Source organism: Bidens hawaiensis, unplaced genomic scaffold (assembly GCF_021521415.1).
Source record: "Bidens hawaiensis isolate Kalapana, Puna unplaced genomic scaffold, B.hawaiensis_p1.1 tig00016757_1, whole genome shotgun sequence".
Classification (NCBI taxonomy): domain Eukaryota; kingdom Viridiplantae; phylum Streptophyta; class Magnoliopsida; order Asterales; family Asteraceae; genus Bidens; species Bidens hawaiensis.
Genome location: NW_027492541.1, coordinates 491,866 through 500,033, shown reverse-complemented (window position 1 = coordinate 500,033; position 8,168 = coordinate 491,866).

Below are 8,168 nucleotides of genomic sequence, written 5' to 3'. Positions count from 1 at the left end.
TGTTGGACCTCTCCGAATGCGAAAGCATATAAGAACATAAACAAGTAAAGTATAAGTTGTTAACACATAAGACAAAGTTGCAGTTTTGTGTATAATTATATATGAGAAATACAATTTACGCATATGTTCCCAAAATGTGGGAAAATGAGTAAAAAGAGGGGGATGTGGTACTCACCTCAATAGACAAACAATAGCGAATATATAACAATAAAAATGATGAAAGCGGATCACGCAAGTTGATGATAAGGCCTCCAATACCGATCTAATGATGCTTAATTTGGTGTAGACAGAGCCGGCTAACGAAGATCAAGAACACAAGTCAAACTAAGATGATAATTAAATTGATTAAAGGGCTTGGCGCTAGTATGAGAGTGATGTTGGTATGATTAATTGAATTATAATGATGGTTTAACTGCATAATAAGAACGAGGGGGTGTTGGCCATAACTTAAGGAATACGAATACAATTTGATCGATATAACCAAAATTAGTGATGTCGGCAGGCCGGAAAAGGAATGGTTACAAGATCATGATTCAATTACCAAATATACGACAAGGATTAAGGTCTAAGAAATCCTAAATTGAAACTGTATTTGTGATAGGATTAATGGGTTCGGGTTGGAACTGGGTTAAACTGGTTTTGTGTACATGTTAACTAGATTTCTTGGGTTATAATATAAACTTTGCAATTTGGTCCTTATGATCTGAGTGAGGAAATATAAAGGGATAAAAGGTTTAGTTAGGGTTGGTTTTGCCAATAAGAGAAAGTGATATTTTGTAATATGTAACTTAAGCAGTAATATACTAATAATAAATTTTTTGATAAACGTGATATTTTGATAAAATTATCTGAACATCGAAACGAGTCGGGTTTTAATAAAGATATAGTTATCGAAAAGTCCGAGTTGTTATAGTCTCCCTTACTTTAGGAAATTTCGTCCCGAAATTAAAAGGATACTATAACAAAACTATTAAATTATGAGAAAAGGAAAAAATTTAAAATAAATTTAAAAATTTATCATAACACTGAACTTTGAACAGTTAAAACAACACTCCAAATGAAAATCTAATGAGGGCACTTATATATAGGATGTACCAGCGGCGTATCCACCATGACTTATCATCTCTGCATTCGTACCGTTATCTCAACTGCTTTCGGTTCTTTATTATGACACACAATTATTCAGATCATGATTTCCATGCGAGGACTTCGATAATTATGTTCCGGACCATAATTATTTTCATCGTCGGATGGTCCACATGATTCGTCCCATCGTGTGGATTTACAAAATGTTTTATTAAACACGACTTTCAGGAAACAAAAGTTTTAAGGAGTTTTAATTTATAACACTAGAAAATCAACAATGCAGTAAACTGATTCTGGACAGAATGTGTATACGATGTTTAAGTGACTGTAACGAAGTGTAAACGTGAAAATTGGTTGAGATTGTGGGTACTGCAGTAAACTAGGTTGAGTCTAGTTTCTATAAAGTATAAGTTTGTAATTTTTGGACAAGTAGAAGTTTACTTTTATGATTTTACAAAAACGTTGTGCAAAGCTGAGCTGTTAGACCTGCTGTTAGGTTATGTTGTAAATGTTATATCTCATGAACTACGAGACCAATTGGGTTGGTTCCACTTCTGGAAGTTGACTCATTGAGTTAGGAACCAAACCCAAGTGGTCTTGCATTTATTGGATTTTTCGTTTAACGGGAATTGCAAATAACATTCTGTTGCGCATGAATCTGACTGATATGAGTTTACTGTAGTGTTTTGATCATTATGAGAAATCTATATGGAATAAAAATAAGATAAAATATGTTCTAGAAACCTAAGACATGTATGTTTCAGTGGTGATTTTTGGTGAATTAATTGAGATGATATGATCGGTGAAATAGTACAATCTTTCAAGTAGAAATTCTGTCACAGTGAAACTAGCTGCTGAGTTGTGTATAAATGCATGAAATATGATATTTCTTATATAATTGTTATGTTTTGACCAAAATACCCTTGCGGGGAATTGTTGCAAATTGATTGCCATGATTTGACCAAATTGCCCTTATGGGGAATAATGGCTAGTAATTGTTATTTGTTGACCAAAATGCCCTTACGGGGATAATTGCTAGTAAAGTATGTTATTAATACATGACACAAAAGTAATTGTTCACTCACGTATCGTATCACAATTGTACTTGTTTAAGTCACACACGATTCACAAACGAAACACGAAACATGTTACGTGCATAGGTATTATGTGCCGAGTCTAGAGACTCGTTAAACATACCGATACTTAGAAAATCTCTTTGTTATTTAGAACGCTAGAGAGTTTCTACGACGCGCATCACTTGGTGATCTAATTCGGGATATTCTTCGCAAACAGTGAGTTCACTTACCCCACTCTTAAACTGTTTTCAAACGTTTTTCACTTGGGGGAGATAACATACTCCGATAAACGCATTTTTGAGATAAACGCATATTTAAGATTTTGTTATAAATTATATATCACTTGTAAAGACTAAGCGGCAAACGTAACATTTGAAGTCCCACACATCGAACCGGTTAATATTTAGAATAGCGAGTCACTGTTGAGTAGTACTACTGGGTTTGACAAACCCCACCCGACGCTAAGCTCAACTGGAGGTTGAGTGGGTGTAATTTTGGCTAACACTTACCATGGTCTGGATTGACCTGGTGACGGGCACTTGATAAACAGTCAGCTTCGGTGTCGAACCACTTAGTAATACTTGTTGTATAGATTAGCTACCTATCGATATATAATTTGACATAACATTATCTGGTAACGCAAAACGCCGTAACGTGGTTACGCAAAACGCAAAACGCCGTAACGTGGTTACGCAAAACGCTTAACGAGGTTACGCAAAACACTTAACGTAAACGCTGAATGCAAACGCTAAACGATTTATCTTATATAACTTGTGAACTCACCAACCTTGTGTTGACACTTTTAGTATGTTATTCTCAGGTAGCCGAGGCGGGCGCGCGGTTTAGGAGCATGCATTAAATGAAAACACTTTTATTCTGCAAACTTATATTTAACAGTTATCTTTGGTTTTAAGTCGTCCCGCGTGACGCAACTTTTGAATTAAGGTTTTTACGCTTCCGCACTTATTTGCATTTAAACATTTTTATGGTTTGATTATAACTGATGATTCCGATTCTGCCAGTTCACACCCTCTGACGGTAAAACTCCGTGAGTGGATTTTGAGGGTGTGACAGATTGGTATCAGAGCCATTGGTTATAGCGAAATAGAAGCTGCATGCATACTAGACTATAACCGCGACGACCCATTAGTTATAATGATACGCACTGCATAGGTTTGTGTAGTCTTGAAATCTTATCTCTTTACCTATTTTCACTCATACGCGCGCGCATACACGGCTTACCTGTAGGAATGTCGACGCCACCCTCATCATCATCCGATTCGATGACGCATGCTCACGGGAAGGAACCTCAGTTACCTACCGCCTCGCCACCCCGTGTAGTCCCGGAACTCGAAGCTCCCGCACCGAAGAGGTACCGCCTATCCGGAGGCCTTTACGAAAACGACGTTAGCTGGGATTGGTACCCTAACATGATCAGACGTATGGTCTATCGCGAACAAGTTCCCCCGTTGCCTCACCCGAACCATCCTGCTTATCCCAACACCCTACCACCCATAACCGAACCTGTAGAGCGAGTTCTCGCAGCTGTCGTTTCTTGTTTGGAGCGTGATGTGGGTTACATGCGCTACACGAGAGAGAACGTTTCCAGACTGTTTAAAGACGGAACCGAGACTAAGGAGGAGATTGCCCGCATGGCAGCGGCAATGAAAGATATGCAAGAGACTAGTGAGCAACAAATGAAGGTTATGATGAAGATGCAAGCTGAGATGATAGACTTGCAAGAGCAACTCCAAGAAGCAAGGACCCGAACTGAGATAGCGTTAGAGCGTTGCGATGTCTTACAAATGCAACTTGCTCAGAACGCAGCCGAACCTGAGGCAGAGCCTGAGGCCGAGCCTGGGGCAGAGCCTGAAGTAGAACCTGAAGAAGATCCCGAAGAGGAGCCTGAGGAAGATCCCGAGGAAGATCCCGAGTAGGAACCCGAAGAAGAACCTGAAGAAGAACCGGCTGAGGAGGAGGCACACTCAGAGGTGTCCTCAGATGACGACATCTAGTAATGATGACACTTAGATGGAGGGGTTGTCTCCATCCGAACTATTATTTTTCTATGATTTTAATGATTGATTGGAAATACTTTGTAGCGAATACAATGGTTTTAATCATGAATTTTTTTTTTAGACTAATATGTGGTTGTGATGCGATGTTGTTTCTTATTTTCTTTCTTACCTATCTTCTATTACATGTATGGTGTGTTGTATATGAAAGAAAAATTCATGTTTAACATTTTATACGGTGATTCTAGGAAATGGCTGGAAGAAACGCTGGACGAGGACGCGGTAACATCAGCATGACTGTAGCTGAACTCCAAACTCTGCTGAATGACCATGTTGCGGCCGCCTTAGCCGCACACGTACAGAATCAAACTGGAGGTCCGAGTGGAACGTGTACCTTCAAGAACTACCTTGACTGCAAGCCCAGTACGTTTAAGGGCACTGAGGGAGCTATAGGCTTCCTGCGTTGGGCTGAGAAGGCCGAGTCGGCCTTTGAGATGTGTAATTGTCCCCCTGCCAGTAGGGTCAAATTCGCTGCTGGGACACTTGAGGATTCCGCCCTCACTTGGTGGAATTCAAACGTCCAGATCCTTGGGTTGGAACTGGCTAACGCGATGAACTGGGAGGAGTTCAAGAGCATGATGCGAGAGGAGTACTGTCCGAGGGAGGAAATTTCGAAGTTAGAGTCGGAATTTTGGTCGTTGAAGATGGTGGGCTCGGAAATCGAAGCCTACACTACTCGTTCGCACGAGTTGGCTGTGATGTGTCCGCGGATGGTGGATCCGCCGAGCAAGAGGATAGAAATGTACATTGATGGTTTAGCACCGCAAATTCAGGGCATGGTGACGTCTTCCAGACCAGCCACGATCCAACAAGCGATCCGTTTAGCTCACAAACTGACGGATCAGGCTGTGACCCAATGTGCGTTACCACCTAGGGGTTCGACCACTAAAGCCCGTGACAACCCGAGTAATGACCACGTCAGCAACAGTAACAGCAACAGCAACCCGAACAGCGGGAAGAGAAAGTTTGACAACACCAGATCTTCATCCTCGAACCTCCCACCGCAACAACACTACCGTAAGCCCGAGTTCACTCGGAACTTTAACACTCAGAATCACAACAACAACAACAACAACGGTAGCGGGCAGGTTTCGAGCGGATATGCTGGGAAATATCCAAAGTGCAACAGGTGCAACTATCATCATGTTGGCCAGTGTGACCGTGTCAAGTGTCAAAGATGCGGAAAGATAGGTCACCCAGCGAAAGAGTGTAGAGGAGACCTTGCGGCAAAGGGTGCTCCTAAGCCACCGATGACAACTAAGGGATATTTTGAATGTGGGCAGGAAGGTCATTTCCGGAAGGATTGCCCCAAGCTGAAACAGAATGACAACAATGGGGGTAATGGAAGTGGCAGTAATGGTGGAGGAAATGGCAAAGGAAGAGCGTTTGTGATTGGATCGGGTCAAGCCCGCAATGATCCGCATGTGGTGTCTGGTAAGTTCCCTGTAAACGATTGTTTTGCTTCTGTTTTGTTTGACACTGGAGCTGATAGGAGTTTTGTGTCGAAAGCCTTTAGCCAACTTTTAGACCTTACTCCAACCCCGTTAGACGCTAAGTTTCCTGTTGAATTAGCTAACGGTAAAACTGTAGTAACAACTCATATACTTGCGGGATGTAAGTTGAAACTGTCAGGTCATGTCTTTGACATCGACCTTATTCCTTTTACGCTTAGTAGTTTCGATGTCGTTGTCGGCATGGACTGGTTATCCGAGAACCGAGCGGAGATTATATGCCATGATAAGATAGTCCATATTACCACCCCTTCCGGCGAGATCATTTCGGTCCGAGGCGAGAGAAGCGGCATGACCACCAGCGTCATTACCCTTATGAAGGCACAGAAGTATCTACGAAAGGGTCATCCGGCAATTTTGGCGCAGATTGTTGAGAAACCCGCGGAGGAGAAACGAATTGAAGATATACCTGTTGTGCGAGACTTCCCGGAAGTTTTCCCAGAGGATTTGCCCGGACTCCCTCCTATTCGTCAAGTCGAATTCCAAATCGAGTTGACACCCGGTGCAGCACCCATAGCACGAGCCCCGTATCGGCTCGCACCGGCGGAACTTCAGGAGTTGTCCACTCAGTTGCAAGATTTGTTGGATAAGGGTTTTATCCGACCTAGCTCATCGCCATGGGGAGCCCCTGTCTTGTTTGTCCGAAAGAAAGACGGGACTTTCCGAATGTGCATCGACTACCGGGAGTTGAACAAGGTGACGGTCAAGAACCGTTATCCTTTACCCCGAATTGATGATTTGTTTGACCAGCTTCAAGGATCGAGTTACTACTCGAAGATTGATCTACGATCCGGTTACCACCAGCTGAGAGTGCGCGAAGAAGATATCTCAAAGACGGCTTTCAGAACACGGTATGGTCACTACGAGTTTTCGGTTATGCCTTTTGGCCTAACCAACGCGCCAGCCGTATTTATGGATCCATGAATCGAGTATGCAAGGCGTACCTCGACAAGTTCGTGATTGTTTTCATCGATGATATTCTCGTCTACTCCAAGAACGAGACTGACCACGAAGAGCACTTAAGGGTAATTCTGGAACTATTGAAGAAGGAACAACTGTATGCTAAACTCTCGAAATGTGAATTTTGGCTTCGCGAGGTTCACTTTTTAGGACATGTGATCAACGAGAATGGTATCCATGTCGATCCCGGTAAGGTAGAGGCCATCAAAAACTGGGAAGCACCTAAGACTCCGACTGAGGTGCGACAATTCCTAGGACTGGCCGGCTACTACCGGCGTTTCATCGAGGGATTTTCAAAAATTGCTCAACCCCTCACCGCTTTGACCCACAAGGGCACTAAGTACAACTGGGGTGACGCGCAAGAATCCGCTTTTCAACTGTTGAAAACCAAGCTTTGTAGCGCCCCTATTTTAGCCCTCCCCGAGGGAACGGAAAATTTTGAGGTACACTGTGACGCATCTATACAAGGTCTCGGTTGTGTGCTGATGCAACTCGAGAAGGTTATAGCCTACGCCTCTCTACAACTACGGGTTCACGAGAAGAACTACACGACCCATGATTTGGAACTCGGAGCTGTGGTGTTTGCTCTTAAGATATGGAGGCATTACTTGTACGGTACCAAGTTTACCATTTACACCGACCACAAGAGTCTCCAACATATCTACGATCAGAAGGAGCTGAACATGCGACAGCGTCGTTGGGTCGAGTTGCTTAAAGATTACGATTGTGCCATCAAGTACCACCCTGGCAAGGCCAATGTGGTGGCCGACGCCCTCAGCAGAAAAGAAACAGATAAACCCAGACGGGTGAGAGCATTGCAACTCACGATTCATGCCAGCTTACCCGATCAGATTCGCGATGCGCAACTTGAAGGTTTGAAAGATGAAAATCTCCCATCGGAACTCATGCGGGGCATGAACAAGCAACTTGAAACCAGATCGGACGGGGTCCGATATTTTGAGAACCGGATTTGGGTTCCACGATACGGAGAGTTGAGAACTCTAGTGGTGGACGAAGCTCACAAGTCCCGATATTCTATCCACCCTGGCTCAGACAAAATGTATCATGATTTAAAGGCACTTTACTGGTGGCCGAACATGAAAGCCGACATTGCCACCTACGTGAGCAAATGCTTGACTTGTGCCAGAGTCAAGATAGAATACCAGAAACCATCTGGTCTATTGCAACAACCGGAACTCCCAATGTGGAAATGGGAGCACATCTCAATGGATTTTATTACGGGTTTGCCTAAGACACCGACGGGATGCGATACCATCTGGGTGATCGTTGACCGGTTGACTAAATCGGCACACTTCCTAGCAATTAAGGAAACGGACAAAATGGAAAGACTGACTCGCGTATACATGAAAGAAGTGGTGTCTAGACACGGAGTGCCTGTCTCGATCATTTCCGACCGAGATTCTCGTTTCACCTCGCACTTTTGGAAGTCGCTGCAAAGC